The sequence below is a fragment of the Macrobrachium nipponense genome, chromosome 2 (genome assembly GCF_015104395.2).
Source record: "Macrobrachium nipponense isolate FS-2020 chromosome 2, ASM1510439v2, whole genome shotgun sequence".
Classification (NCBI taxonomy): domain Eukaryota; kingdom Metazoa; phylum Arthropoda; class Malacostraca; order Decapoda; family Palaemonidae; genus Macrobrachium; species Macrobrachium nipponense.
The window spans coordinates 122,776,532-122,788,082 of record NC_087201.1 but is presented as its reverse complement, the minus strand read 5'-3'; the positions used below and the strand labels follow the sequence as shown (position 1 = coordinate 122,788,082).

The 11,551-nt window shown below is 33.9% G+C and overlaps 1 non-coding gene across 1 annotated transcript; it reads right to left on the bottom strand.

The window, feature by feature from the left end:
* Positions 1–9,819: 9,819 nt before the first annotated feature.
* Positions 9,820–9,891, bottom strand: Trnat-ugu (transfer RNA threonine (anticodon UGU)). The gene has a single exon. It is a non-coding gene; the product is annotated as a tRNA-Thr (tRNA).
* Positions 9,892–11,551: the final 1,660 nt, after the last annotated feature.

Sequence of the window (11,551 nt, the reverse complement as noted above, 5' to 3'; positions counted from 1 at the left end):
AATGGGATGATTATGTTAGAAATGAAGACATCAGGGTGAGATTGAGGCAAAGGCCAGTCAGTACCAGGTTGAAGAGGGGAAGGCTGAAATGGTTTGGACATGTTGAGAGGATGGAAGAGAATAGAGACCCCAGGAGAGCATTGAGAGCAGTACAAATAGGAAGACGACCGCTGGGTAGACCAAGAACGAGGTGGATAGACATAATTGTCAGGGATCTTGAGGATGAAATCCAAAACTTAGAGGAAGCGAGGGAAATGGCTCGGGATAGAGACAGATGGAGAGGAACTGTATCAGCCTTATGCCACTGGCCAGTGGCGGGAAGATAAAGTAAAGTAAGTAAAGTAAGTATTATATATATATAATATATATATATATATATATATATATATATAGATATTATAGATATACATTCTTTATTTTTTTATTATATTACTTTATGATTTTATATTATTATATACATATATATAATATATATATAAACATATATAATCTATATATTATCATTATATACTTAGTGATATGTGTGTGTGTGTGTGTGTGTGTATATATATATATATTATATATATATATATATATATATATATATATATATATATATATATATATATATATAAATGTATTACCCTTCAATCAATCAGTGTCTAAGACAAAAAAGACAAACCTATTTTTGTGCAGTGTCAAGCGGTAGGCCGGGAATGAGAAATAATTGTCTCAATAATTGGCTCAGTGCAGTGATTATAAAGCTGAAATGACTCTAGTCTAACTGTTCGATCTTGCGAAACCGGGAATCTTTCACTCAGAATTTTTGGGTAATATAACCGAAGTACAGCTATGAATGTCGATAACACCATGTATCTATAATAAGACACGTCAGTTCTGTTTGGCTTAATGGCCAGACTCACCTGTAAAAAACGAAACTAATAGCAACACAATTTTTTTTTTCAAGCATTTGTCAATTTCTTCGTAAAACGGACGCTGTTGTCTTTATTGCTCAATAGCAGTAGCAATTGTGGAACACAACGTAAATGAAATTGTTAAGAACAATCTAACGAGTCTGTCTTAAAAATCTAATGTGTGTGTGTGTCTGTGTGTGTGTGACTAGGAGAAAAAAAGGACGAGTGAGTTATTTTATTATTATTATCCTTGGTAATTGGTAGGTAGAACGATAAAATAAAGACTTCATAATAGCAGGATTGACGAAGCGGATTTTAAGAAAGCGAGGAATTACTTTGATTGAAGTTTCATCAAAACTGTCATAATTAGGGACTGTTGTAAAAGTTGAAATTCGTCCTTGTATTACTACTACGTTGTATCCTGTTATTGTTAAATGAATATTCTTATTCCTGGTATGCTTATCTCAGCCTGCATTATTGTTCATTTGCTTATTTCAATAACAATGCATTCGTGCGCATGCGTCTCTGCTCTTCATAAGAATTATTCGTTTCATAGTTCTCTTAACATCTCTATTCCTTTTCAAGTCTCCACTTTTTTGCACGGTGTAGAATTCCAATTTTCAGTGTGCTTGGAGAGGAATTTCAAAAGTACATTTTATGCGCAGTCGCTGCTCTTTGTGAAATTAAAGTTTTTTTTTTTTTTTTTAATCAGTAGTAGTTATTTCGCTCCTATTCTTTTCCAATAGTTATCGATTTTCAAGATTACACCCTTTTCTATCACCTGCTTTGGCTAATGACGTTTGTAACCATGCTTTCTTGAGTGGATTATTATTTCTAAAATCTGCACTCAAGCGTCAAGATCTTTTTACTTACTTATAATAGAAGTAAAATTGTATCCTTGCTGCGCTAATTAGTTCTGATTCACGGAAGAAGCAAGAAGCCTTGTTTTACGCTATACAGCGGTTAGTGATTGCCGCTAATTTGGCAATGCATATTCAGAATTATGGAAGTTTCACAAATATGAGCGCCAACAGTACTACACCCAACATGGTATTGCCATGAATATGTTAATCTGAATCGTCTAATATTCTCCATTTACTGGCAGAAAAGAGAGACAGAATTTGTTGTTTTATCAGCTGCCATCGTGCATGCAATCTCGCATTTAGTACATGTTAATGGACATTCTTCTCAGAGACACTTATTCCAAGCTTTACCTCGTCCATCTACACATCTCTGCCACAGGCATAAGTAAATCTCGGCTGTTTTCCACGCCAAGGTTAAGAGGTCTCTTGACTTCGGTCCGCGCATGCGCTCCTTTTCACGTTCCGTATCTTTCTTCTCCAAACTTTTCGATGCACGAAGGCGAGAAAGCAGGTTCCCGACTGGTGAAGATTTCGCTCATAACTAGTTCCTCGTTCGATGAGTGGTTTTCGCGCTCGGCTACCAATCTGGTGGTTCAAAGTTCGATTCTCGGCTCGGCCAACGCGCAACCAGAGAAATTTATTTCTGGTGATACAAATTCATTTCTCGATATAATGTGGTTCGGATCCTACAATAAGCTGTAGGTCCCGTTGCTAGGTGACCAATTGGTTCCTAGCCACGTGAAAATATATAATAATTCGGGCCAGCCTTAGGAGAGCTGTTAATCAGCTCAGTGGTCTAGTTAAACTAAGATATACTAAACTTTTTGCTCATTACTGCCACCCCATCCCCCACCCCCCACCTTCTTTGTTTCAAGCTGACTCCGCTGAGGTTGTGCCGTCAGCGACCCCGGTAGGTGTAACGCCAAATAACATAACATCAGTACCTTTCCCTAAGTCGTATTTTCAAGAAGACAGTTACGTCTTTCTCTTTCGGACTTTGGGCTTCCTCACCTTTCATGGTTCTACTGCTCGTCTCTTCCCTGTAGTTACGTTTCTAGAGGTTCAGCTTGTTCCAGGAAGGTAATAAAGTACACATTTATTGACACATTTTAAAAAGTGCTCTTTTAGTGACACATTTGATGACATTCTTTGAAAAAAAAATCGAGTAGACGGTTAACGTTTGATATAGAATGCTTGACTAAGATAAGCTGTTGAGTAGTTATGGTTAGCAATAATTATATATATATATATATATATATATAATATATATATATATATATATATATATATATATATATATATATATATACACATATATATATATATATACATATATATATATATATATATATATTATATATATATATATATATATGTGTGTGTATATTATATATATATATATATAAAATCATGACATGATAGCCAGGTGGTCTACGGCCTCGTCTATCCCTGTCGATCGCTGTTTCTAAACCAGACCGTGGTTCGAAAGTTGGAACGTGATAAATGCACAAATAAAGGTATAAGCCACGAAGGAAAGTGAAACACTGGAGTAGCTACAAGATCTTTCGTTCCATGTCCTTTACTTAGCGGACGTTGAGTCGAAAGATCTTGCAGCTACTCCAGTGTTTTACTTTCCTTCGTGGCTTATATCTTTATTCATATGTAATATGTAAATATATTTATATGTAATATGTGAATCTATATATACATATATACATATGTATATATATTAGTGAACGCACTTATATGACGGCCACTAATCTTATTGAATTGTTGATGAGTTGCATGCGATAATTATCGCGAATAGCCTGGAAGACTAATGTTCTTGTAAATATGTATAACCCTTTTACAGACGCTCATTGAATTAAAACACCTGTAAATAATAAACGTTAGATAGTATATCTGTCAGTTCTTCTGACTTAGTGTCGATAATGACTACAGAGTAAAACTGCAACGGTCTAAAAGTTGTCAGTTTGCTTTTTATTCTTTCTCTTCTTTGTTGTGTCGTAGTTGTATTGCATAGTTAATTTTTTTTTAAACTTATACTTATGTTTGACGCCTCAGTTGAATTTATGAGGGAAGACTTATTTGCAAAAAATGTATGCTCTAGTAAATTGGAAATAAGTGTTTACAATTTATATCTCGAAAGCAAGACGACATCCATTTCATTACAAAGCAGGTAAAAAGAGAAAATGATGAGCATTTTTTTAATATGAAGCAGAAGCATTTTAGTGATAAAATATCCACAGGTTGGAAAGATAATGAACGTTAATGACACTAAGTAAAATCATCGTAGTCATCATCCCTTAAGTTTTAAATTGATAATTTCCGGTTGTTACGACTAACCCAATTTTGGTATTAAAAAAAGAGAGAAAAAAAACCGCACCTGAGAATTAACGGCTTCATTAAAAACCATTGTAGAATGAAGTGATCAAAACCATACATAATGTAATTCTTAATTTTACCCTTCGGCGTGGCCATATACGTAAACACATGATTTGCGTCTACCCTGACAGCTACGAATACAATGCAGCAACAAAAGAGGGAAGACATGGAGTCCGTCTTCCTAGCTGGCATGTAACTCACTTACCTTATCGTTATCTTGTCTTCTACGTAACATTTGCCGACCCTCGCAGAATGGTCAGTGACGTCAGATAAACCCTTCCATTCTATCTGCGTCAAGAGATTCTGACAGGGCGCTTAGTTCTATTCCCTCCATAGCACCTGTCAATAAAGAAACCAGGTAAGTAGTTCCTCTACTGGCGAGGAGAGGAGCAGAGGGTCGGTCCTTAACTTAAAATATGCACATGATTATCTTAAATTTCAAGTTGCCTTTTGTTTAAGAGATGAGGAGGAAAAAAGATACATAAGAGGTGCTGAAAACTGTATATATATATATATATAATATATATATATCTATATATTAATATATATATATATATATATTTTGTATATATATATATATATATTGTCATATATATATGTAATATATTATAATATAGATTATATATATATAGTTACGAATATATATATATAGGGATATATATATATATATATATATATATAGCATGATATATATATATATATATATATATATATATATATATCCATAGATACATATATATATATATATATGAATAATAATAATTTATATCGATTATATATTAAATATATATATATATAAACTAATATATAGATATATATATATATATATATATATATATATTTAATATATTATATATATATATATAATATATATATATATATACATATTCATAATATGACTACGTTCGGCAAACGTTCGAATTTGTTAACATGGTAGAGGAGGTTGCATATCGATTCGAAATTACGAACACCCGAAGTTTGACGGTGATTTGTAAGGTCGGAGTTGGTATGATGTCATAATTTCACTTGTTAGTCGAATCGACAACGTCATTGACATCCTGATTTCTTTTCTGTCCGCTGAGCGGTAGTTCGAACCCACGAGAGAACGAAAATATTATCAACTAAAAAATTCCCTTTCGATTTACATATATGAAAATATATTAATTCCGAGGTAGAGAGAATTAGATATTAAAGGACATTTGTAGCACGAATACAATATAATATATATATATATATTATATATATATATATATATATATATAGATATATATGAATAATTATCACATCACCGCGATTCATATAAATTATTCGAGCTACAAATGTCCTTTAATATCGAATTCACTCTACCTCGGAAATGATATATTTTTATATGTAAATCGAAGAGGAATTTTTAGTTGATAATAATTTCGTCCCCTCATGGGATTGAACCACCGTCCAACGGACAGGCACGAAATCAGGACGACATTGACGTTACCGATTCGGCTAACAGGGAGGCTATAAGTATATACCGATTCTGACCTTACAAATCACCATCGAACTCGGTTTTTTCGTAATTAGAATCGATATGCAACCCCTTCTACCATGTTAGCCAATTCGAATATTTGACGAACGTAGCCATATTATGAATAATTATCACATCACCGTGATTCATATAAATCATTCGAGCTACAAATGTCCTATAATATCTAATTTGCTCTAGCTCGGAATTGATATATTTTCATATTTGAAAACCGAAGGGGAATTTTTAGTTGATGATAATTTCGTCCCCTCATGGGATCTAACCACTGGTCAACAGACAGGGACGAAATCAGGATGAAGTTGACGTTACCGATCCGGCTAACAGTTAGGCTATAAGTTTATACCGATTCTGACCTTACAAATCAACTAAAAATTCCCCTTTGGTTTACATATATGAAAATATATCAATTCCGAGGTAGAGCGAATTAGATATTAAAGGACATTTGTAGCTCGAATGATTTATATGAATCACAGTGATGTGATGATTATTCATAATATGGCTGCGTTCGTCAAACGTTCGAATTGGCTAACATTGTAGAGGGGGTTGCATATTGATTCTAATTACGAAAAAACCGAGTTCGACGGTGATTTGTAAGGTCAGAATTGGTATAAACTTATAGCCTCGCTGTTAGCCGAATCTGTAATGTCAACGTCGTCCTGATTTCGTGCCTGTCCGTTGGACGGTGGTTCGATCCCATGAGGGGACAAAATTATCATCAACTAAAAATTCCCTTTCGGTTTACATTTGAAAATATATCATTTCCGAGGTAGAGCGAATCACGGTGATGTAATAATTATTAATAATATGGCTTCGTTCATCAAACGTTCGAATTGGCTAACATGGTAGACGGGGTTGCATATTGATTCTAATTACGAAAACCCGAGTTCGACGGTGATTTGTAAGGTCAGAATCGTTTTAAACTTATAGCCTCACTGTTAGCCAAATCGGTAACGTCAATGTTGTCCTGATTTCATGCCTGTCCGTTGGATAGTGGTTCGATACCATGAGGGGACGAAATTATTATCAACTAAAAATTCCCCTTCGGTTTACATATATGAAAATATATCATTTCCGAGGTAGAGAAAATTAGGTATTAAAGGACATTTGTAGCTCGAATGATATATATATATATATATATATATATATATATATATATACTATATATATATATATATATATATATATACTATATGATATATATATATATATATATATATATATATATATATATATTCATATATATATATATTCATATACATGAAATTCGTATATATAATATATATGCATTTTATTATTAGTATGTATGTATGTCTGCATTAACCTAAAAATGTCCATTACTATCCAATTCGCTCTACCTCGGAATTGATATATTTTCATATATGTTAACGCAAGGGGAATTTTTTAGTTGATAAATATTTCTTCCTTTGTGGATTCGAACCAACGCACAGAGGAAAAATTAGGACTTCAGTGACGAATGGTCTGGTCGTAACATCACTGAAGTCCTGCATTCTCCTTTGTGCGCTGGTTCGAACCCAGAAAATGACGAATTTATTATAAACTAAAAAATTCCCCTTCGGTTAACATATGAAAATATATTGATTCGAGGTAGAGCGAACTGGATATTCAAGGACTTTTGTAACTTAATGCACTGCCTTTCCGTTTCGAAGTCAGGCAATGATTGAAAGGAAAAAAAAAAGGGAATTATGAGAGAGAGAGAGAGAGAGAGAGAGAGAGAGAGAGAGAGAGAGAACGAAGGCATTCAGGTGTTAGTGAATAGAAAGCGAAAGAAACAACCAGTGGTCTGAACTGGCCATTAGAAGATTGTTGAACTGTAGCGCCGCTGAAGCTGACTACCCGCATCAGAACATAATTTACCTTCATTATATTACTATTTCAGAAATACAATTTAAGAAATACAATTGAATCGTTTCTAGCGTTTGTTGTACGTGGGATGAAAGATTTTTGTTAGTAATAGAACAAGACATAGTAAGAAACAAATAGCTGGATGGCTAAGTAAGAATAGATACGTATAAGTAAATGAATATCAAGAAAAAGGCAAAAGAGACTTTGCAAACAATGTTTAAGCAGTGTTAAAGACCTCAAGCAGTGTGACAAGTAAGGCAAACTGTCAGCAGTGCCTGGTACTCTCGTAATAGGTTTCCAGGAAAATGAAGTCTCACAAAATCCCCACATGCACTCGGACAATGAGAACCCTGGCTTATGATTAATGATGTAGTGATCTTATACAGAGTAAATATCTTTTTATTGTTATTTACTGCAGGAACGATATGAGTAGGTATTAATTTTTTTATGACTTAGTAACTCAACAACACTAATCACAATATTGGCTTGTGATTTAACCTCTCCAAAAAATTCCTTGGATATCTTTCGAGAGCCTTTGAGTTAATTTGCCCTCAGACTAACGAAGCAATAAATAATGCCAAACATGACATTCCCTTGATAAAGAGAAAGATATTTTTTTTTTTTGCCGATAGCTTTTAAGTGAGAGAGAGAACGTAGTTCCAAAATACTTGTCTTCATACCTTATAGTTTTGAATTTTATTCTGTCATTCCATCGACGTCGATCGTCTCCTTGAGAAGCAGAAAGAGAGAGAGAGAGAGAGAGAGAGAGAGAGAGAGAGAGAGAGAGAGAGAGAGAGCATTGAAGGTGTAACCAGGTTATTCTAGACCTAGGGCGTAACAGACTAACTTTTCAAAAATTCATCTCACTGCGAGGCAGAATGAAACCGGTATCACCGTGTGACACTTGCTTATCCTTGCTCGACGACGGCGATAGTAATCGTTAACATGACAAATTGCCATCCTCTTTCACGAGGTGGCCCTTTGAGGGGAGGGAGAGAGAGAGAGAGAGATAGAGAGAGAGAGAGAGAGAGAGAGAGGTACAAACTGAACAAACTCCCAGACAACAAATGTCCCTAAGTGCATTTCGTTATCTGCCTGAACTTTCAGGCAGTTCGTGAAATGCCTGGTTTCTCTATCTGCCTGCAACATTAATTGTAAATATTGTTACATGCTGATGCAGTCACAGGTAAGGGAGATTTTAACTTTTTTTATGTTTTACTTAATATAGCACTCGGGACCATTCTCTAACCAGATTACTTTAAAAGAAAAGGAATTCTACTTTCTTCAGTAGCCAGGGTTCAGTTCGAAGTGGTCAAGGCAGCACTTCCCCTGACACCCAAAGGAATGAATTAACTTGCACAACCACTACCTTACGCTTTCTAGGAGCTCAAAATTCCCAAGACCTGAGTCATCTTAAAAGTTGCATTTTCTTTCTCTCAGTCAAGAGACTCAAAACCTTCTCTCAGGTGCCACCAGAGATGCAGTTTCCGATTCTCTGAGACTCCAGGTTCTTATCGACTCCGAGGAACCCAGTTGAATTCAACACTTTATTTCAGTGGCGTTCTCTTTACTTTCAAGTGTTACTTCAGTAACAGTTGAAATGGTACATCAATATATACCAAGATCTGAACTAATATAACCGGATGTAACTTTTTGAGAAGTTTTATTCACAAAATTAAACATTATTAGATGATAATACTCATCACATTAATAATAACACAAGAAAACAAATCAAAGAACAAGGACACAAAAACAATGTAAGAACAAAGGCACAAAAACAAAATAAATCGAAACTAAGACAAAAAAAATTAAGCAGAAATTAATACGCAGAAAAATATCCAATGGGGAAATCAAAACCAAATGAAATTTACTCCCTATTTTTTAGTACTGTCCACATAATTACGTTATCTGCAAAGTTTAAAAATTACTTTTTATTTCAGGGTAATACACCAAATATACGGGTTCCCTCTGCAATGCAGAATAACTGAAATGAAAACCGATGCACCTACACACAAAGACAAAGACAATTTTGATACACACAAACGTTTAATTTAATAATTGCGCACAGAAAAAAATAGATTCACGGACAGAAGAGATGTTGTTGAGAACAACAAACAAATATCGTGTGCACTGTATAAATGAACATTCATGAGCATGGCATGGAACTTTAAGGTACTCGATGAATGTTTTTGCCTTCCTCCATTGTCGATGTGCAAAGGCAGGCGCTAACATAAATAACACATTCTTTTACATTTCATTGATATTTGTCGAAAGGCGTATATAATATTATTATCCCTGCCCCCTGAGAGAATCGAACTCTCGACCCCTGGTTTACAAGACCAGTGCTCTGCCCCTGAGCTAAGGAGGCTACAGAGTCATCGATGTATACAGGTAGGAAACATACGCTCTTCCGACAGTTACCTTGGAATCCAAATAGTAGGTCTAGTGTCTTGTACCAGGTTGTGGAATTTATTTTCAATTTTCCCTTATTTTATCACATTAATTAACCTTTCACATATATGCTTTACTTTCTTAAAAGATTACACTAGGTAAGATACGCTCGTTCTGTTGTAGTACGTAGAATGTTGTAGAGTATGTTTAAAGTATTGCCCATGACAAATCTTACATTCTAAAAGAAGTTATCTAAACATTCACAGCAAAAGACATCAATAACCTGACTTTGGTATGACGCTGAACATGACGTCATAAACGATAAATTACGCGAACTTGAAAAGAAAAAGTAAAATTATAATTAGGGGTGTATCAATAAGCAAAGAGCTTACAAATAGAATAATACTTAAGAAATTATTTTGTCGAAAATTTCAAACGTTATAAAAATAAACAATTTATGACAACATTAGGCTGTTGTTTCAGATTGTATTTCAGTAAGATCTTTGATTATGTTCTGTATAATGTGCGTGTGTAGATTAAGGTGGCGCAGCCCGTAATTCTTCATTACTAAACTGCTAAACTTTCTCTCTCTCTCTCTCTCATATATATATATATATATATATAATAATATATATATATATATATATATATATATATATATATATATATATATATATATATATATATATATATATATATATATATATATATATATGGGGATACAATCCACAATGAAGTAAAATCCTCTTGTAGTTTAAAATATATATTTCTTGTACAGGATTAAAGCTTTAATCCTGTAGAAGAAATATATATTTTAAACTACAAGAGGATTTTACTTCATTGTGGATTGTATCCCCATTTACTTAGAGGTACGACATAGTACCTGGCTTCTGCATATATATATATATATATATATATATATATATATATATATATATATATATATATGTATATATATTGTTGTAGGAAGCCCACTAAAATTTGGAAAAAATTTAAGTTTTTATTTAAGCTTTCGGAGAGTACATTCTCTCCCTCTTTCAGAAAGAGAAATAACAGGAAGAGAATGTACTCTCCGAAAGCTTAAATAAAAACTTTCAATTTTTTCCAAATTTTAGTGGGCTTCCTACAACATATTAGAACACGGATACAGTGTTTAACGTATGTATTACTAAGTGTGTGTGTCTGGCCATACATAAGGCGTTCTACCTTGTATACTGTTCTTTATGATAGATCTAAGTGAATAACACTTCAAACTGCGTGTGATGGATACTAATATATAAATAAAGTGTGTGTGTGTGTTTGAATCAGTAGGAGAGAGACAGTATGAACCCAAGTCAACTTTGTCATAAAGAAACCGAGTGTGAAACGCTACGATATAAATAGTAACTTAATAAGTTTGTAATATTATCGTAAAGTAGGTGAAGGAGAAATGCCGTCATGTCACGTCTAGTTCAAGAAGACATCGTCATCACACGCAGTTTGAAGTGCTATTCATTTAGATCTATCATAAAGAACAGTATATAAGGTACAACGCCTTATGCATGGCCAGATATGAATCACAAATGCAGAAACTATTCAGGTGTCTTCATGTTGAGCACTTTAACTATTTTATTTTCGGGCAGGGTCTTTGCTATGTA